Source organism: Drosophila willistoni, unplaced genomic scaffold (genome assembly GCF_018902025.1).
Source record: "Drosophila willistoni isolate 14030-0811.24 unplaced genomic scaffold, UCI_dwil_1.1 Seg169, whole genome shotgun sequence".
NCBI classification, from domain to species: Eukaryota; Metazoa; Arthropoda; class Insecta; order Diptera; family Drosophilidae; genus Drosophila; species Drosophila willistoni.
This window is the reverse complement of record NW_025814128.1, coordinates 1453921-1476265: the sequence shown is the minus strand read 5'-3', so window position 1 is coordinate 1476265 and position 22345 is coordinate 1453921.

Sequence of the window (22345 nt, the reverse complement as noted above, 5' to 3'; positions counted from 1 at the left end):
ATTTCGACCTTATTGAAGTTAATCAAAAATTTGTTTGAGCGGGGCTTCAAAAAAAAAAATTTTGAAAAGAGAGAGAAAAACCAGAGGGCCGGGGCTAACTTCGACCGCGTCAAAGTTTGTATACCCTTGCAACTTTTTTGGTAACTCTTTCCTTACCTATAGCCATCAAAGAGGAAAAACGTTTAAGCTAAAAAGGCTAATGTTTGCGAAAGAACGGCCTACATAGGAAATAACGACGATATTGATCAAAGTCACTGTTTTCCACCGATCGTTCCTATGGGAGCTATATGATATAGCTACCCGATCCTTATCAAATTTGGCACAGTCATTAACAGATACATTAAACTAACAAATGTTTAATTTGAAAGCAATCGTGTCAAAAGTAACGAAGTTATTCACCAAAGTCACTGTTTTCGAAAGATCGTTCCTATGGGAGCTCTATGATATAGTGATCCGATCCGGCTGAATCCGAGATATACAACGCCTGCAGTATATACAAGCCTACATGCAAAATTTCAGCTCTTTAGCTCTTACGGTCTAGGAGGAGTTTGCGTTGATCCAGACGGACGGACGGACGGACGGACGGACGGACATGGCTATTTGAACTCGTCTCGTCGTGCTGATCAAGAATATATATACTTTATATGGTCGGAGATGCTTCCTTCTATGCGTTGCACACTTTTGACCAAAATTAATATACCCTTTTTGCAAGGGTATAAAAATGTATTTCAACTGTATCTTGCACAGCAAGCCAGAGACGTGGAAAAGTTGTTAGAGTATGTGGTTGGCTCACAATTCAGGTATACATTTCATTTGTTTTATTGTTTTAAAAAAAAAAATTCTCCAACCACATTGTTAGTAAAAGCCTATGCAAAAAAAGGTTAGTAGTAATGATAATAATAAATAAAGCAAGTTATGGCTTGCGCATTTATGCGGCCCCCTGCGTTTCTTTGCTCTTTGGCGAAGTTCAGCTTTCAATTTAGCAATACGCTCTATGCAGCTTTGTCGGTCCTCCTCCCTTGTTAAGGTGGCCAGTAAATCTACCTTCAGTCTCCTCTGCTGGAGTAGCCTACGCACCTGGCCTCCTCGTTTTGTTGGTTTCTTTGTTTGTGTAGGTTTTGCGTTGCGAGCCCGGTACTCAGCTATTGTGTGTGGGCGCGGTCCATCGTTGGAATACAGCTCTAACGCTTCTTCTAGCATTGGTGCGTCCCTTTGCTCGATAGGAGCAGATTCCGCAAAGGGAATGTCTTCGCCGTTGCTCATTCGTGGTTTTGTTTTTCTTGTTGGTTTTTTTTTTTTTTGATGTTGTTATTGTTGTATTATCTATCGACTTGAAAAGTTTCCTTCTTTTTGTTTTATATCATAATTTGTTTGATTGTTTAAACGGTGACTTCGTTAAGTATGCTGTTTCTTGTGGTGTAGTGTTGGTCTTTCTCTTCTTTTATTTATTGTTGTTCTTGTATTATGGCTGGTACTGCTACTGCTGTTGCAATTTGGAATGCAGCAATTTTCGAGAACTTTGTTGTCCTTTGTGCTACCCTTTGTTTGGGTTACACTGTCAATAAATTGTAGCGTCCTGTCACGGTCGCCATGTGGAAGGAAGAAAAGGACCGGCATGGCTCTAGCTCATGTTACGCTTGTGCATACATTGCTTATGTGAATATATGAATGTATGTGCATATACAAATGTACATACTCATACTTAGCTGTATGTGCATACATCAATGTATACATATAAACATATTCAAGTGCACAATTATATTTTAATGCGTATATGTTTAATTGTTTATACTTGCAACAAAGTGTTACAAGTTGAGCTCTTTGTATTAAATGATTATTTGTATGAATATACTACACTAGAACGTCTAAATAAATATTGAAATGAAGACGCGTGATTCTGAAAAAGAACTTCCCAAGGTTGATGCAATTGTATTACCGCAATAAATAAAAGCTCTTCCATTAAAAATAGCAAATGGGGATATGTTAAAATGGCAAACTTACGTGCTAGCTGACCCCATCTTTAATAAACCTTATATACCCACATCTTAAAAAGTGGGTAAATAAGCACTTAACCTTGGGATCGAACAAAATTTCTCACAGAAAAAAACTAGTACTTTAATTTTAATAATATACTCCGATAATGGAACGAGCAGCTAGGAGACCCGATGAAGAGTTCAAAAAAGCATTTCAAGATAACGTCCAAATTGCTCCTGACCTAGAACAAGAACAGATAAACTTGCATTTTAGCACCCGGCAGGACCTTACTTCGGGGGTATTTGGTTGGATATTTGGATTTGGTAAAGTCGGTGTTGACGATTAAGCATCGTGGTCAGCTGAAATGGCTTCACCAAATCAGATTGACCAAAGAAATGTACAAAAAGAAACATAAACGAAATAAATCATAAAAAATTCATATGGCAAGTATTGCTTAAAACCAAACAAACATGAATCTGTACTCTGTGGAGAAGCTTATGATCAAAACTGCGCAATATCAAGTCGCCAACGATGAGCATGAAATGTAAACAATTTTAAAATAATAAGCAGTTTTGAGAACAATTGTCGCCTCGAGTCTCGAACCTAGAGTCTAAGTATTCATTTATATACACAACATCTTTTTAAATAAAATGAGTTCATATTTTGAACTCAACGAATGAAGATTGGGTTATTTTCCTTCTCCCGGAATCCCTATTTATTTTGGTCCTTCGAGAAAAAGAAACTCTGTAGTTTTCCCCCACCAGTGGTAAGAGACTCTGAGATTGAATCAGCTCCTTAAAGTCTGAATTCCCCCTCCAGTGGTAACAGACAGAGTATAATAAAGGCAGTTTGGCTAGTCGAGCAACTGCAATAATTTCGACGGCGGAAACAAAAAATTAATTACGGAGTTGGTGTGTGGCGTATTCGAAGCCCAGATATCGAAATTAAAAAAAAGCAATATAAAACAGAAGTTAGTGTATATGTATACACAAATATAGTTGCAAGTAGGCAACAAGAAGCATCAGCAAGCAACGACACAGTTGCAAAGAAGCAGTAAGGCTACACGATAGTTGCGAAAGACGAAGAAGGCGACCGGAAGCGAGGTGGAGTTAAAAAGGAAGGCGAATCATCAGCAAACAATCGGCGAACTCTACCCATTGGCGAACAAACAGCAGCGAACAGGATCATCAGATAAGATATAAATTAAAATAGTTATAAGTACATACATCAACCTAAATATATTATTATTATCATTATATAATTATATCGATATCCTATAAGACAAAAATGTTCACTAATAAGACCGCAAAATTGTTAGAAAAGCAGGTAGACTTGCATAACAGGTTAAGGCAGTTAGAAGCACTAGATCCCAGAAATATAACTAGCAAGGTGATCGAGGAAGTTAAGGAGATTAGTACACGATGGATGCCGAACCATGACAAATTGCTACAGCAGGGGATCGAACATCAGTATTTCAGAGATAAAATTCATGAAGCAGTGTTAAAGATAGTTGCCAAAATAATAGCTACAGGAGAGTCAGAAAAACCAGGCACTAGTAAGTTGGTGTTAATTGAAGCAGATGCGAATATGTCAGAAATGTTTGATGATAGCAAAGGAGAATCACGTGGGAATGCGACCTCCAGTAATGTTAACCAGGAGATATTTTTGGATAGAGTCCGACAGCTCCAGGAATATTTGGAGGTAGTAGAGTTTAAGTCAACAGGCAATGGGACATGGATAATATATATTAATAAATTTAATTATTTATGGGAGAAGGTAAAGGCATGCTAAGTATTAACAAGTGATGCAAAATTTAAGAATATTATGGATGATTTACAATTTGATGTCCGAAATTCATTGGCAATGCTAGAAATGAAAATGAGCTATAAGGCAAATGTTAACCAAGCGGTATGAAAATAATCAGAGAGTATTTTCCGAACAATTAAGTCGGATCGATGATTTACCGATGATCAACAATGAATCCGCAAAAAGTGTAAAGGAAAAAAAGAGAAAAAAACCGCTACCAACTGTTTTTAATTATGCGGAATTCGAAGATAAATGTCCGATTTGCAAAATTGCCGGGCATAAAGCGTATAAGTGCTATAAGTTTAAAGGATTGACACCTACGAAAAAATATAAAACAGCCAAAAAAGTACAGCTTTGTTTAAGATGCTTGAACCATTAAAGCAATAAAGCGTGTACTAATGAAATGGTCTGTTCAAACCTCCAGCTCGACTCGTGCAATTTGTTGTTTAGTTTTTCTGTATTGATAAGAGAAACTCTGGTATATATGAGTTTTACATAAGCTATTGCGGCCTAATACAGGCAAAACAGAAAGTGAATTTCTTAGAAAAATAAATAAAAAAACGAATTACAGAATTAGAAGAAAATAATACATAGATTGCTCATGAGTCAAAATAAGCCAAGGTGCCAATGATATCGCCTGTGAGCTGACACTTTTAAACAGAATACCAAATCTAACTGCTTATACACAACGATTGTGGAGACAAGATCTTACTGGGTAGAATTAGATAGCAGCAGTAGAGGGATATTCAAGGTACCACCTAAAACTAAGGCCAGAGTCCAATGCGGTAACGAACAGCAGGAGGTGGTGGATATACCTGAACAAGGAATTTTGAGCCTCAAATCGGGCTGCACAGCTAGTGCAGAAGATAAAATTTTAGTAGCTCATCATAGCGTCCAGTCAGAGTCGTACATAGCTATTAAAACTTTGCACGTAGGCGATATTAGTAACATAGCAAATATAGCACGGAATTCAGTAGAAGCAAACATAGTAAGCCATTCGGCAGAATTAGAAAGAATAGGAAGTCAATAACAATCTTTCAAGAAACATCCTATTGAATTCCTAGGTTTAAACCATAGGTCCATCATGTAGCTGGTTATTCTTTAATGTTAGTCATCTTACTAATGATAATATTAATAATAATAAATTGTTTAAGACAACTTAATAAAAATAAAAGAATCCCAATCGCCCCATTTAGCGGCCCCTCGCAGAATGTTTAATAGTAAACATCGCGTTCATCTAATATAATACTAATATGTACTTTTGCAACAAATAACTAATCTAGCATATGACTAAAATTACAATCACACGTTGTGGAAAAAGCTTGTAATTCTAAACTAACCCAAAAGATCACAACGGCAGGATGTCAAGTGGCGACGCCGTGCCCAAAATAATAATACTTTTTCAACCCACGAATACGTGGGTTTGAGTCGTACTAGAATGAGATCTTCCAAGTACAATTGTTACCTCCTAGGGCCTAAGATTCCCTATATAAACTCCGTACTTTTTTAAATAAAATGAGTTCATATTTCGAATTCAACGAATCAAGATTGGTATATTTTCTTTCTCCTTGGAATCCCTATTCAATCCTCATTCAGTGGTATTATAAAACTACCGAAAGTCAACAGTTTACTGTACCAATTCTTGTAAAGTGTCTAGCTCCGCATAACAACGGTTTCGATCCAATCATGAAATAAATGTTTCTTCGCATAAGACATAAACCAGCGCCAGTATGTACAAGACCTTTAAGTTCTAACCCTGATGGAGTAAATTCGTTTGACGGCTGTATTACTGCATCTTCAATTTGTACCACGTTTGTATTTCTCTCATATTTAATTTTATTTTCTGGTTTGTACTGTGCCATTCGATGTCCCACTTTACCACATTTAAAGCAGAAGTACTTCTTTGGATAGTTTCGTCTAATATGTGATATCAGCGCATAGCATTTCCGACTCACAGATGTATCAATTATTTTAGCCTGACTAATCTTTTTTCTTGACTGAGCCTCGTACTTGTTTAACGAGTTGTGTGAAGCACGAACTTTCCAATTCTTTAAAATTCAGTTCTTTTAGATCCCTGGCTTGAAATACTTTATTAACTTGTCAGTCTATCCCCTGATACTCGCTGCTCTACTTCTGGTTATAATATTACTTGGTACATAATTATTCTTATTCTTTTCCTTTTTGTTTACTTTTGTAATTTCACTTAGTTCTATTTGTCTGTTTAGCTCAGAATTTTCATTTAATTTTACATTCATATAGTCTACGTTTTCATTATTTCTTTCTGTTAGCCAAGGTTTCATATTCTGTATTGCCCATATACCCGAATACGGAATTTGAGATTGCTGAAAATTCTCCACATCATCTATAAAATATGGATCATTTTTAAGAACTTTTGAAACTACACATGGACCTTTAAATTTTGGAATTAATTTACTTGATACACCTTGTTGTGAGTTAAAGTTTCTGACTACTATGTAATATCTCACCTGGAAGAGCGTTGGTCTCTGTCGTTTGGAGTCTACATATTGCTTATTATACTGTTGTGCTTTTTGTTGCCTGATAACTGCGTTTTCTCTTATTTCTGAGTTTCGATTTTCTTTAACTTGACTATTTTCTATTACATTTTCCTTTAAACTGTCTATCATGCTACCTCTTTGTCCTATACCAAATAGCATTACACTTGGAGATTCATTGGTGCATCTATTTCTTGGTTTCTTCATTGAAAACTCTACCTTATCTAATACATTATGCCATTGCTTATTATTTTCATTGTGAACTAACTTTGCAATCATGGGTCCTAGATTTTTATTGACTCTCTCAACTTGTCCAATAGCCTGTGGTGATGCTGTCGCTACTTTTATATGATAAACATTACATTCCTTAGTAAAATAAAATCATAAAACCTTCACTCGTTGCAGAGGACGGACGTGTTTTTTTTGCGCTTATCAACTTTTATTTTTTCTCGCGATTAAATACTTTTACATAACTCTTAAATTATCGGTTTAGTTAATAATAATTACAACATCCGAATTTTATTTTCATTTCGCGAATTCTTGTTGTCGTTTTTGTTTAAATTTAAATAAAATCAAAACTTACAACAATACTTGCATTAGCGGTGTTGTTGTTTTGTTTATCTCTTTTGCTTTTGTGTCTTTATCGTTTTAACTAACTCTCGCGCTCTTGCGTACAAATTGTTGTTGCATGTGTTCAATTTGACGCGCTCTCCCGCTCTTTCCTATTCTTGATTGATTTGCGCTCTCGTCTTTTGCCTACCCGCGACTCTGTGATACGTGTTTTTGTTTTTGTGTTTTCATTTCTTTTTATTCTTTAGTTGTGAAGGCTTACTCTGCACATTAACCCTTGTGTCAGAACTGGTCAGTATATTCTAATACACAGATTTTTTACCTTTAGAATTGTTATTTTTTATTTTTTTGTATTTCCTTTTGTAATTAAACTTTTGATAAAATGGTTGTCTGCTCAAAAAATAATTGCATAGTTGCCACTAATGCGGTTGACTCCCATGATTATATTCTTTGTTGGTTGTGTGACAATGCGGTTCACGTTAAGTGTGCAGGTTACACAGGCAGAATCAAGGAGTCTATTGCTAAAGGTGGTGGCTTAAAATATGGATGTGATGCTTGCCGGGAGGTCGAGAATGAGATGCGATCTTTCATGAGGCGGACTAGAGATAGTTTTGACACTTTAAGGGCAGGTTTTAATAAACTCCAAGCGGAGTTTACTGCGGTGGAGACTCAGTTCAGAAGTTTATCGCTTATGAATGAGTCTCCGAAACGTAGGTCCTTGGGGTGTTTCTGTATCTGTAGATCCGCCAGCGTCTCTTATCGTCCCCGACCGGTCTCATGCACCGTCCACTCCTAATGTACAGCAATTGATATCGTTTAAGAGCCCGGTTGTGAATGCTATTAGTAATGAATTACCGGTATCACCTGGGAATGATCTCTTAAAAACGATGCCTATTGTAGTGTCCGATGTGTCTGGGCAATTACCCATTCCAATGGAAATTGCCGATAGTTCTAAAAGTATCGAGGGCCCCGTAAACAAGTTGACTGCTGCAGTGGGTGACTTGTCCAACGTTACTGCTGCGGCTGACGCTTCGGGACCGCGGCCTCTCGTTGGCATACCACCAAAGAAACATATATTTGTTTCTAGGCTAGACCCTGTTGTCACATCTGATGATGTAATAGCCTATATTCGGAAGAAAGTTAACGTCTCGAATATTGCGGTGGAGAAGTTTAAATTTTCTTATTCTCGGGACATTTCGTCCTTTAAAATTAGTGTTTCTGCCAATATCTTCGACACTATATGTCGAGAAGATTTTTGGCCTAAACATATAATAGTTAAGGAATATACTGTAAAAAAGAAAAATTTAGAACGTCTAAATAATATGAATGATTTGGGCGTACTTATGGACCATAAGTTAAATTTTATTTCCACCACGGTCGCAAAGGCCATGAGTGTCCTGGGTTTCATTAAAAGACGGTAAAAAGAATTTTATGACCCCTATACAACTAAAGTTCTTTTTACTTCGCTTGTCCGTCCTATTTTAGAGTATGGATCTTGCATTTGGTCACCTCAATATGAGTCGCACCAGATTAGACTAGAATCCGTTCAAAAGCAGTTCTTGCTATTTGCTCTTCGTGGCTTAAGCTGGGATCGCAATGTCAATTTGACTTCGTATTCTAGTAGACTTCTCTTGATTAACCTCCCGTCCCTAACTAATCGTAGAATTAGGCTTGGTGTCATTTTTATGCACAAGCTCCTAATTGGTGATATCGACTCGCCTGAGTTATTAGCTCAGGTGAACCTGTCGGTACCATGTAGACGGAGTAGACATCCTTTAATACCTTTATCCCTTAGTCGTTGTTCTTCTAACTATGCTATGCATGAACCTTTTAGGGTCCTTTGCTCTGATTACAATCTTGTATCCCCTGTAATCGGCTCAGAGTTTTCTATTAATATGCTTAAAACATCTATCCTATCCCATTTAGTTAATAGATAGCTATAGTATTATGTGTTTGTCTGTCTTTTATATTGTGTATTTTGTCCACGCGATTCGTGCCGTGCGTTATACGGCTGCACCCCTCGGTCGGTCGGGTGGGAGGTGGGCAGTTATCTGCTTGGGCTCGCGCGTAACAGGCTTTGTCCTGGTGTCGTAGGGGCCACTGAACGTACTGCGCATAGTATCGTCAACGTCCGCTAATTAGAAAAAAAAATATCATTGAACTCTTTTGAGGTGAAGCAACTGCCTCTATCTGATATTATATTCTTGGGCCTACTATATATTTTGAAGTATTCTCTCTGTTCACGCCACCGGGTGAACAGCAGTGAGCGGCGAAGAGCAGTGAGGGTTTTTTTGATCCTCGGCATCTACGGTCACACCAGGAGGAGTGACTTGGGTTTTCCAATGGGCATCGCCATTTATTCTGAATCGAGATTTTCACCCGAACACCCGTTTATCTCCTTTATATTTTACTTTGCGATTTGTCACTTTTTCAAACCGAACCATTTCGTGTGTGTGTCGGTATACCTTGTGAATTAAATAAATCAAACATAGAATTAAAACGAAGTTTTTCGCGCGTTTTAATCATTCTAGTCACGTACGAGACCCTGAAGATATTGGCACCCGCCAACCACTTGAGGCTTAGTCGGGTCCTTCCGCCCCTCCACAAACATTGGTCCTTCTAGCCGGATATCCTTCCGCTCCTCCAGCTTGCATCGGCGGAATTCCTGATAAGTACAAAAATTTCATTATTCATTTCATTTGCCCCTACATTTCCCGCTTCTCCATAGCGACCTACACACTTTTACATATTGTATGTATATACCTGACCTGTTCCAAGGTTACATGGTAGTTCCTAATCCTTAGCGTGTTTGTCCAACGTTCTCGTTTTACATTCCACGATTATCCATTTTTATTTATATTTTTTCCTCGCACTTGTCCAAATCCACTTTTTTACATATGCATTCACATGTACATGTAATTTCCACAGCTGTTTGCCAAGTCAAGTAAAGGTTTAAAAAACAAAAAAAATATTAAAGTGTTATAAAAAATAGGAAAAAAATAATAATCAAAGTGTTCACCGCGTTTTCTTATGTGTTGGAATAATTATTTTTAATGCCAAACTAATTTCCGCACGCGCGTATCTACGTACATACATACATCGTCATCTGTTGATGTACGCGCATATGTACATATCCATATACATATAATCCCTTCGCACATTTACCACAACACAAAAGGCAAAAAAAAATATTTTTTTTTTTTAATAGCACTTAACGTATGCACCGCGATTTCTTGCGCGTTCGAATTAGGTGCGAAATTAATTTCCTCCCGCGCGTCTTTGGAAACCGGTGCACTTGCTTACATATGTACATACATACTTACATAGTCATACATTGCACATATGTACATATCCACAACACATAATCCATTTCGGTGTCGCGCATTGATTTAACACAACCCCACATCCAATTAAAAGACAATTACTTACGTTTTTTTTTTTTTGTTGTGAACAACGCGTGTGCATACATATCTATATACTCACCTGTGTACTTATGCATATACGTACATACATAGATCAAAGCATTTGTCCATATGCATTGATCGTTTGTTTTGTTTGCCTTCGCGCACAACACTCGCGGTGTGTAAAAGCGTTCTTTTGTTCTTGGTTTTTCCGCACAGCCACAAAAAAAATTATTAACATAAGTAAACAACAAAATCAAAAACCAAATATATAAACAGCGGCCGACAGCTGTTTTCGGAGTAGTGGTGACACGTGAGTCGAGTCGTGATATCGATAGGCGGCTCAAGCGCGCCGAATTCAAATCACATTATTTCCGATTCCCTTTTTTTGCCTAATTATATATCCGCCGAAATTTATAAATAAATACATATATATTTTTTCCAGCACTATCGGGCCCATATTTATATATCCGCCCATATTTATAAATAAATACATATATATTTTTTCCAGCACTATCGGGCCCATATTTATATATCCGTCAATATTTATAAATTATATATATAATTTTTTCCGGCCAGTATTTTGCGCACATATATATATCCGCCCATATTTATAAAAAAATACATATATATTTTTTCCAGCACTATCGGGCCCATATTTATATATCCGTTCATATTTAAAAATTATATATATATTTTTTTTTTCGGCCATCCTTTTGCGCTCATATATATATCCGCCCATATTTATAAATAAATACAGGTGGAGAAATCCTAAATATCGGTGCGAGGTAAAATGCGATAAAATGCGAGGTTTCATGCGTGCAATTATCATAATCGTCAGACACTCAAAGTTTATCACTCGGCGAGTAATCAACAAAAAAAAAAAAAAAAAAAAAAAACCCAACATGATCGCATTTAATGCAATTAATGGCCAGGATGAAGGCGTAGATCGACGAGGTGCGGCACCGCGGGCCAACATGGAACGCGGTGACTGGCACCGGTCCGAAGAGGAGTTCGTCGACGATGGGATGGATGCATTAAATCCAGACATCGTCGCCGCTTCGGACGAGGAGTTCGATGAGGACGAGGAGGTGGACAGTGGGTTCACTACGGTGGACGAGAGCGAAGCGGAGTCAGAGATGGCAGACCGGCTCCGTGAGGATGTGTCCAGTAGTGAGGGAGATAGTGGATTCACTACAGATGAGGAGAGTGTAGCGGAGTCGGTAGTATCGGACCGTGAGGTGGATACGGACGAGGAGTCGATATGGCGGGAACTCGACGATGTGATCCGGATGATGGATCGAGGAGACGAAATGGACCTGGAGAGCATCCAGTCAGAGAGGGCAGAGGCTCGAAGCCCGGAATATGCCCCGTGGCGGGATGAAGAAGAGTTGGAGCCTCCGGTACGAAGATGGGAGCCAGCGCGGCCGCCAACTCCGTTTCGTATGGGGGAATTAATACCGAATGCCATTGAAACGGAGGAGGTGGTCGTGGCTGAGGAAGGGGAAGCTGAAGGAGAAGCCAGCTCACCTCCATTTGACCAGGCAGGCGAGGAAGCACGGGCGACAAACCACCAGTGGATGGAATGGTGGTCGGAGCAGATCCGGCAGCACGAGGAGGCGGAGCGAGAGCTGCTGAGGTGGGAGAGGGCCAAACAGGAGGAGGAGCAACTGAAACGGGCAAGAGAACGGCTGGCGATGGCAATGTTGCAGGAACAACAGCAACAAATGCAACAGCAACAGTGACAGCAGCAACAAATGCAACTGCAACAACAACAGCAGCAACAATTGCAGCAACAGCAACAGCAACAGCAGCAACAAATGCAACAGAAACAGCGACAGCAGCAACAATTGCAGCAACAGCAACAACAGCAACAGCGACAACTGCAACAACAGCAGCAGCAACAGCAACAGCATTCTCAGCAGCTGCAGCTTGAATACCAAGAGTGCCCGTGGGTGTGGCCAAGACCGGCAGTGAGTAGACAAATGTCTGGACCCACGGGGCACAACGACAGTGCTCGGCCCATATTGGCCAGGCAAAGCTCATGCCCAGTGCCATACGGGCATGAAAGATATGAGGCGGTGGAGGAGAGCGATTGGCCGGAGATGGTGTCGGAAATCGAGGGCCAAATTGTGCAACAGGAAGGGCCGAGGAGAGTTAGAATAGTGTGGGCGGGACAGAATAGGTATAGGATTAGGATAGCTCAGGGGGTAATTCGGGTATATCGAGAACGGAGAGTATAATAAGTAGGATAATTAGGTGTAATAAGAGTATAATAAGTAGGATATTTAAATGTAAGTTAGGTATAAGAAAAGATGCGGAACGGGCCAAAAGAAAAAACCCACAAGGGATATATAAAGAAAAGATGCCCTAATCCGCCAACATTAACGAAAAGATACTCAGTAATCGCCAACAATAGAAGATGCCAAATGGCCAATAAAAGATGCGAGCTGAGTCACAAAAACAAAAACAAGCAAAACACATGCCAAAACTACGAAGAAAGAAAAAACACAAAGGCAATACATAAAAAAAAAAATGCACAAATACGGCAATGAAAGAAATACACATACAAAAAAAAAAAACGCAAGGTACAAGGGACAGGGAAGGTTAAATCCCTCCCGAAGAAGGGGGGGAGTGTGAGGAACATTATAGGCAAGGATAATGTCCCACACAACAAACAAGCTACAACAAACAAGCCACAACAAACAAGCTATAATAAACGGTCAGATACAAACGCAGCCAAGACACAAACCAAAGATACGATATAAGACCAAGCACAGAATTGGTTGTATAAGAATAAAATCGGCTGTAGACGTACAAATAGAACAAGGCCGGTCAAACATGGCCGATCGAACCTCACGCAACCGCTGGCAATATCGTACAAGCGGGAAGATGCGTGGGAAACATAACACGATAAGTTCGGCCGTATAAGAGCTGATGAACGAGGCCGATCGAACGGGGCCAATGGGGCCACACGCAACCGCTGGCGATTTCGTACAAGCAGGAAGATGCGTGGGAAACATAGCATAATAAGTTCGGCTGTATAAGAGTGAATCAAACATGGCCGATCGAACCCCACGCAACCGCTGGCGATTTCGTACAAGCGGGAAGATGCGTGGGAGGCATAATGCATATGAGTGGCTGTATAAGAGTAAATGAAACCGGGCTTGAGGGCATAATTGCATACAAAAAGGGGGCATTGGCCTCATAAGACAAATCAAGAGCACAGAGAGGCAAATATAGAGATGCATGCATTAGCGTACTGGGCTTATGAGTATACGCTGAATAAGCACACACGCACGTCACACGTATACTATGCGTGAGTAACAGCAAGGGAGAATACCGGTGGCCAATAGGGTGCTCTCTGCCTACGTCACGCTCATGAGAACGAAAGCAGTTAGATTGCGAGCAGCAAAAATCTTGTGAGCGAAAGAGAACAAAAGTGAGGGCTAAGCAAGCCCGTGAGACGGGTGCGGGGCATGCATGCATTATATGAAACGATAATGGTTTGTGGATTGGATAGGGGAATATGCGAACCGAAGGGAAAGGGATTGAGCATTGGGGAAGCCCGCTATCTAATAGATACGATATGCGTATGAAAGTGCATTGCATGGGAAATTAAACGATGTTGTATATTAAATTAATCAGACTAAGTTTAATGAATATATATATGTTTGCATAATATTAATATGGAAATAATATGAGCAAAGTATGGGTATGACAAGCGGATTGAGGGGAGCGACGGGCGACGGCAGCGCCGCCAGAAAAGGGAAAGCAGCGAAAAGTAAACGGGATACGTGCGGCGGCCAATGGAAAGGCGACGCCAACATGAGAAAGTGATGCAAGTCAGTATGTACAAGCGAGAAAGACAAGGACAAGGAATAAATGGGCGCACAGCCACAGAGAAAGTGGACATATGCGCCAAGGATTTACGGGACTTTCACCACGCATAGCAACAAGTGGATGCGTGGGTGAAAGCAGAGGGCCGATGGAAATGTACCAGCTGTATAGCGGTACTACACCAATCCATTCCTGAGGCCGTGGGAGCTGCCTATATAAAGGCAACTCCCATCAAGCAAAAATCATCAAGTCTACAAGTCGTGATCAACCAAGGGAGTTTTTAAGGCCTTACGAGTAACCTTAAAAGCTCAGACTAGTGAAACAAAACAAGTGAAAGGATCAAGAAAAGTCAGAATAATTTGAGACGGCCTTACGAGTAACCTCTCAAATTATCCTGTAACCAGCAAGTCCTTGGAATAGGACTAAAACTCCGTGCCCAGGCAAGAATCAAGAAAGGTCAAACTGCTCCAGGACGATTCCCAGCATATTGGAAGGTACAAGGATATATCCTGTTACCGAAATTCCAGGATCTATATATCGTGACGAACACCAATTGCTGCGAGAATTCCGCCCTACAACAAACGGCCACAGGATCTATCCTTGTGGCTACGAGCACGCAAAGACCATCTTAGAAACGCAGTCAGAGGCACTGAGGTGGCAATAACATCCCTAAAAGATCAGAATACGCCAATAGCGTGAAAGTAAAGCCAGAGTATATATCCTACGGCCAATTAACGCGCCGGTATTATTCTGACAAGGGAGACATCAGACAGGATAATCGTATTACAAGTCCGGAGCAGGAACCAGAGGAGACACAGGAAACGAGAAGCGGACCAGGATCGAGCGTCGAGGGACCCCAGTCATAAACGGCACTGCCCGAGTTCGGGACTCCTCTAAAGAGACTTGTCATATCCAACCAAGCCCATAAACAATCGTGAATAAACATACCACCAAAACAAATCATTAACCAAACCTGTTCTAATTTCACCGGGGCACAAAATAAATTTGTTGTGCCGAACCTAGCCCAAGAGATATTGTAAATATCCCGAAGGACGAAAAAGGATCGTTACAATATATATTTTTTCCAGCACTATCGGGCCCATATTTATATATCCGTCCATATATTATATATATAATTTTTCCGGCCAGTATTTTGCGCGCATATATATATCCAGATCCAGATTTATACAAAAACGTATTTTCTTTTATCCTATACATCTTTATTTATATATTTCCTCCGTGTTTTGTTTTATACGTACTCCCAGCGTTACTTACGAATCCATACTAACTTGTTTTGTAATCATTTCGCTTTGTCTACGTGCAAGTTTTGATCCGCACTGGTGCGTTCGTATATTGTTCCGCATCTATCCCCATTAAAAGGGCTCCGTTTCCGAGCCACACGCGATATAATTCTCCCGCAATCCTGCGGTGCACAGTGAGAAAGCTCTTGCGTCCTCATACAGTCCACTTCTAATTTCCTGTGGTTTTTTTCCAAAACAAAAAAAAAAAACCCACAAACTCGGTGTTCGACGGTAAGGTCGTCCCCTGAGTATCTCCACGGAGCCGTCCAAGACTGCGCCGAAGTCTAACAGTCTTTCGTCTCCCTCTGCAACTCCGGAGAAGGTTCGGCCTCCGATAACTCCGGTGACCGTGAAGCGTACGGATATTTCGCGCAAGTTCTCGTCTGTTCGCAGCCGCAGCGAATCTCCAAGATCCCGTCCGTCTTCGTCCAGCCTCCCTCAGGGTCGCAGATTCTCGGTTAAAGACTCGAGTGAACACAAAGGTCGTTCCAAGCTTTCAACCCAGACCCAGTTCCCGCATGTTGTTGTGACGCACTGTTCTGACGCTCCCGTCACCCGATCCGTATCACAACAGCGCAGAGAACACTCCAGAATGTCACTCTCCGATTTCATTCTGGCGTGCGACGCATTGACTCTATTCGAAGCTCGGGAGAGTGAAGCTCTAACTTCTGAAGTGCCCTTGTTCTCCATTAAAATGCACTTAGAGCAGCTCAAATCCCTTTGGTCAACTGTCGAGATGGAATACTCCCGTTGTCACAAGGCCTTGACAGTCCAAACCGACGAGGAAAGCTTGGCAAACATAAGCCACATCAAGGCGAAGCACGAATACGCTTATGCGGCGTATGTGCGATGCGGGACGTTGTTCGGAGAACGCATCGAACAGCTCTCGGCACAGATGACGAGTCTTATGCGTCAGCCAACCGCTCCGTCGAGGCCGGCGGGGCATAGAGTTCCTCCGTGTGAGGTGGAGACATTTGATGGCGACAGCCTAGCATGGCCCACATTCCGCGATTTGTTCGCCGCCATTTATATCGCCAACCCGTACTTGTCACAAGTGGAGAAGCGCTATCACTTGAACACCAAGACGCGAGGGGAAGCGAGAACCATCGTGGCTAAGAGCTGCAGACTGCGTTTCAATGGTGTCTTACCGCGCTTGAGCGTTCGGGTGTTAGTACGGAGAATTGGGATGTCTTACTTATCGCCATCTGCACTAGCAAATTGCCGAAGGCCACAATCCTCCTGTGGGAGCAATCAGTGCCAAATAAGACTGTCGTCTCAACTTGGTCCGATTTGAACCAATTTCTTACCGATCGGTATCGTGTCCTGGATGCCACCGAAGAACATAAGTCGGCCCCAAGTGTGCAATCCATCCCCATTGGCCCCCGCAAATCCTCTGCAACGATGAAGGTCCAAGCGTTCCCCGCGAAAGCCCAGCTCAAACCGGCTTCTTGTAAGCTGTGCCATCGGGAGAATCACCCAATACGGCTCTGCCCTAGTTTTCTTGATATGCCTGTTCAGAGGCGGCTGGAAACCATTAGACAGCAGGGACTTTGTCTGAACTGTTTTGCCCGCCGTCATCAAGTGAAGGGCTGCTCCAGTGCGCATAATTGCCATACCTGCAAGGAACGTCATCATACGCTGTTGCATCCTAGTGATGTGTCCGTGCCCTCGCCGTCCGCTGTGCAAGTCCCACCATCCAGCGCCACAGAGCGTCCGTCCACGAGCAACCAGCTCACAAATGCTCAAAGTTATTTTGCATCTACCCCAGGCAGAGGCCTTTTAGGCACTGCGATTGTCACTCTGCACCATCGTGGAGTGGATCACCATATTCGGGCGTTGATCGACTCTGGGGCCGATTCAACTTTTCTCTCCGAGCGTGTCTTCAACATGGTCCAGCCCCCCTTCTACCCAGTAGACGCCGCGGTTACTGGCATGGGCCAGAGTGATGGAGGCTGCGCCGACAAGGTGTGTCGGCTAATGCTGTCTCCCCCGTGTGACAGACTGAACAAGATTGAGGTCTCCGCCCTGGTCGTATCCAAATTGTCAGGGGCCATTCCAACAGCTCCATTCCTTAATACGGTTCCGACGCAGTGCCTCGATCGCCCCCTGGCTGACCCGTACTACAACATGCCCGCGCCTATTGACATGATTATCGGTGTAGACCTGTTTCCCCACATCCTCGGAGAACGGATCAAAAAGGATATTGGTGAGTTCGTCGGGCTAGAAACCATCTTTGGATGGGTTCTGTGTGTGGCTATCATGCCTGACCCTCCGGTGTCTCGATCAGTTTTCGCGGCATAGACGCGAGTTAGTCCAGAAGCAAAACTAGATGTACTCCTCACCAAGTTTTGGGAGGTGGAAGACCTTCCCGCAAAGCCGGAAAAGGAGGATGACGTATTCTGCGAGCGGAACTTCCAGGAGACCACCCAAAGAGGGAAGGACGGCCGATATGTTGTGTCCCTACCGTTCAAAGGTCCGAATAGCGTTGACTTGGGCCACTCAAGACCGATCGCGCTGGCTCAATTCCTGCGGAATGAAGCACGCCTTCTCGAGGATCCCGTCCTAAAAACGCAGTACGATGCCATTATTCAAGAGTACGAGGAATTGGGTCATATGATTCGGATGACGCCGCCTCAAGATGGGAAAAACTTCTATCTCCCCCATCACGCGGTGTTTAAGCCCGATAGCACGACCACTAAGGTACGCGTGGTATTTAACGCGTCGAGCCCCTCCACACAAGGCGTCAGCCTCAACGATGTCTTGCACACCGGCCCCACTCTTCAGGCCGACCTCACGCTTCAGGTACTGAAATGGCGGTTCTTTCAATTCGTTTTCAACGCCGACATAACGCAGATGTATCGACAAATCCGAGTCGACCCCAGGCATACCCCCTTTCAGCGAATCCTCTACCGAAACAGCTGCGGCAATATTCAGGATTATGAGTTACAAACTGTCACGTTTGGGGTTGACTGCGCGCCATTCTTGGCGATCCGAGTCCTTTTACAACTGGCACAAGACGTGCAAGCGATGTATCCTCAGGCGAGCGAAATCCTTCGGAACTACATGTAGTGTTGATGATGTCCTTGCCGGCGCTCACACTGAAGCCGACGCCCGTCTCGCCATACGAGAGCTTCAAGCGGCCCTCCAATCTGCGGGCTTCCTGCTTCGGAAGTGGACTTCCAATAAGAAGGAAGTACTTCAAGCCATTCCGAGAGAGCACCTGCTGCGAGAGGACTTTCTCGAGCTGGAAGACGCGAGCACTGCAAAAACCTTGGGCATCCGCTGGCAAGCTGCCGAGGACGTCTTCCTCTTCACCGTAGCGGACCCCCCCTTGAAGGAGTCGATCTCCAAGAGGCAGGTTCTGTCCCATATCGCTAAACTCTTTGACCCCGCTGGTTGGCTGGCCCCATTTGTCATCCGACCGAAGATATTCATGCAACAAATCTGGCTTACTGAACTGGGCTGGGATGATGTTCTGCCGCCTCTTCTGCTGCAGCAATGGCACGAAATCCTGCAGGATTACCAGGCCTCAGTCGACTCTGCATTCCCCGTTGGCTAAACACCAGCGATAAGCTCTCGTGGGAGCTTCATGGCTTCTGTGACGCGTCACAGAAAGCGTATGGAGCAGCCCTATATGTGCGGGTTCGGTACGGCGATCAAGTAGACGTCCATTTATTAACGGCTAAGACCCGTGTAGCTCCAGTCAAAACAGTCTCGCTGCCTCGGCTGGAGTTGTGCGGAGCGGTTTTGCTAGCCGATCTCTGGGCGTCGATCGTTCCTGAACTCCCAATCCCACCTGCAACCTCCCAGTTTTGGACCGACTCTACCATCGTGTTGGCTTGGCTCAATAAACCCCCGTGCAGTTGGTCCACCTTCGTGGCCAATCGGGTATCCAGCATCTCCAAAAGCACCAGTGGCCAAAGCTGGTCACATGTGCGCTCCGAGGACAACCCCGCTGATCTGGCGAGCCGTGGGGTCTCCGCGGCCGAGTTATCGGCCAGCAGACTCTGGTGGCATGGGCCGGACTGGCTCCAGCGAGCCCCCGAGTATTGGCCAACTCCCCATAACGAACTCCCAGACACCCAGCTGGAGCAACGAGTCCAGTGCCACACCACCGCGACCACCCTACTCGAGGACGTCAGCGAACGTTTCTCGGATTATGGTAGGGCATTACGAGTCATCGCGTACATCCTACGCTTCGCCACCAAAAGGATTTCGACGCCTTCCACGGTTCGCCTCACCAATGACGAACTTCTCTCCGCCGAGCGCGCCTTGATTCGGACCTCTCAGCGTCGGGAATACCTCGCGGAGATACGGGCCCTGGGTGAAGGGCGACCCCTGCCATCATCCAGCACGCTACACAATCTGAATCCATTTCTCGACCAGCATGGGTTACTCCGCTCCTGCGGACGACTCCGGGCCGCTGAGTCCCTCCGATATGATGAACGTCACCCTATTCTCCTCCCCTATAGTACTCATTTCACTCGCCTGCTTGTCGAATTCGCCCACCGCATCACGTTGCATGGCGGCAATCAACTGATGGTGCGGTATCTGCGCACCAAATTCTGGATCCCACGGATCAAGAACATGGTGAAGTCCCACATCAAGGGGTGCAAAGTCTGCATCGTTCATCGTCGACGACTACAGACCCAGATGATGGGTGATCTCCCTCGAGAACGCATCACGTACTCCAGGCCCTTCACCCACACGGGCATTGACTTCGCAGGGCCGTTCGAGATCAAAAATTACACCGGGCGTGCGTGTCTCATAACTAAGGGTTATGTCTGCGTCTTTGTGTGTTTCAGCACGAAGGCAATCCATCTCGAGGCTACCTCCGACCTCACCACTGAAAGATTTCTTGCAGCCTTCTCTCGGTTTGTCGCACGGAGACAGTGCCCACAGCGCATTTACTCCGACAATGGCAAAACCTTCGTAGGGGCCTCAAAGGCGCTCGAAAAAGATTTCCTGAACGCCACAAAGCTTGATATAATGAAGGCATTTCCCCAGCACATTTTATCTTGGCAGTTCATTCCGCCAAGTGCGCCCCATATGGGAGGACTGTGGGAAGCAGGGGTCAAAAGTTTTAATACCCTGTTTTACAAGTCCTCGTCCACTGTCAAATACACCTTCGAGGAACTTTCCACTCTCCTGTGCAGGATCGAAGCGTGCCTAAACTCCAGGCCAATCTCTCCCATGAGCGAGGATCCAGAGGATCTGATGGTCCTAAGCCCGGGACATTTCCTGATTGGAGGACCGCTCTTATCCATTGGGGAACCGGAAATTCTGGTCGAGCCTATGTCGCTGATCAACCGATGGCAGCGACTGAAGGCTATCCATCAGGCTTTCTGCCGCCGCTGGAAGAGTGAGTACGTCAAGGAGCTTCACAAACGGAACAAGTGGAAATCACCGACTCGCAGCATCCAGACCGGCGACCTCGTGATCGTGTCCGAAGATCATCCCCCCTCCAACGAGTGGCGCTTAGGGCGAATTGAGCGCACTCTGCCCGGGGCTGACGGTCTCGTCCGAGTGGCTGATGTCACCACCGCGCGTGGGTCTATCCGAAGACCCGTAGCGAAGCTCATTCTGTTGCAAGACAGCAGGAGTCCTGAGCCTAAAACCTTATCGTGACTCCCAATCCCTCTATGTTCCCTCCGAATGTCCTCGTCTCCGTGCATGTTGTTCGTTCCCGTACATAGACTAATCCACTCCCCCCTACGTAATTTCTTTCGTTACAGTTCGTTCAGCTCGCCCCTTCATAGCGACATGGCCCCCACGCGTCTGCCGCACCACCGCAGCAAACGAGCTGCTCCACAGGGCACGAACGTGTACCGATGCCGGGTCTGTCGGGGGGTTCATGCAATCCGGCAGTGTCAGCGCTTCCTGAACCTCCGAGGGGAAAAGCGGCTCCGGGCGGTGCTTATCAATAAGTATTGTCCCAATTGCTTGGCACACGAGCATTCATCCGACGCGTGCCGGACTCGCCATGGTTGCCGACGATGCGGGCAAAGGCACCATACCCTGCTCCACATGGCCGACCAACCGCCGAGACAACGTGCCTCCGCCCGGTGTCGCAGCCAATCACCCCCCTCCGGGCGTGCTGCGCTACAACCCCGTTCCCGATCATCGTCCGACCGCTCCGCTTCCCCAGAAGGTGCACCCGAGATCTCTCTATCCTCCCTGCTCCACGCCAGGACGACGACTGTCCTGCCAACCGCAGTCCTCCGGTTGGGCAATGGCTCGAAATCCTTCGAGACCCGCGTCCTTCTCGATGCGTGTGTGGCTGAGAGCCGCATCAATCTCTCCTTTGCCCGGTCCCTGGGGTTAGCTGTGACCAAGGTCGGAGTCGACCAAGCCTGTACGGCCGTCCTCGAGTCGAGGTCCGACAAGACTTTCCGACGGAACGTTATATTCCGGGTCGAAGAGGACTTGCTCATCCGCACTCCCATCCGGGAAGTGGCGGCGCCGGTCCGGGAGAAATTCGCCACCCTGATCCTGGCCGACCCCTATTTCTATCGGCCGGCGTCGGTGTCCGTGGTGCTCGGGGCAGACCTCTATCCTGAGGTCATCCAACCAGGCTGTGTGCCCGGTCATAGCGGTACTTCCGCAGCCCAGAGCACCGTGTTCGGATGGGTCGTCTCCGGCTCCTGTGGGATCTAGGCGCTCCAGGACGTTGCCGTCCCCCATCCTTTATATGTCCAGGGTGGCAATTGCAACATGCTGCAAGGGGGGCGGTATGTTCACGCCACCGGGTGAACAGCAGTGAGCGGCGAAGAGCAGTGAGGGTTTTTTTGATCCTCGCAATCTACGGTCACACCAGGAGGAGTGACTTGGGTTTTCCAATGGGCATCGCCATTTATTCTGAATCGAGATTTTCACCCGAACACCCGTTCATCTCCTTTATATTTTACTTTGCGATTTGTCACTTTTTCAAACCGAACCA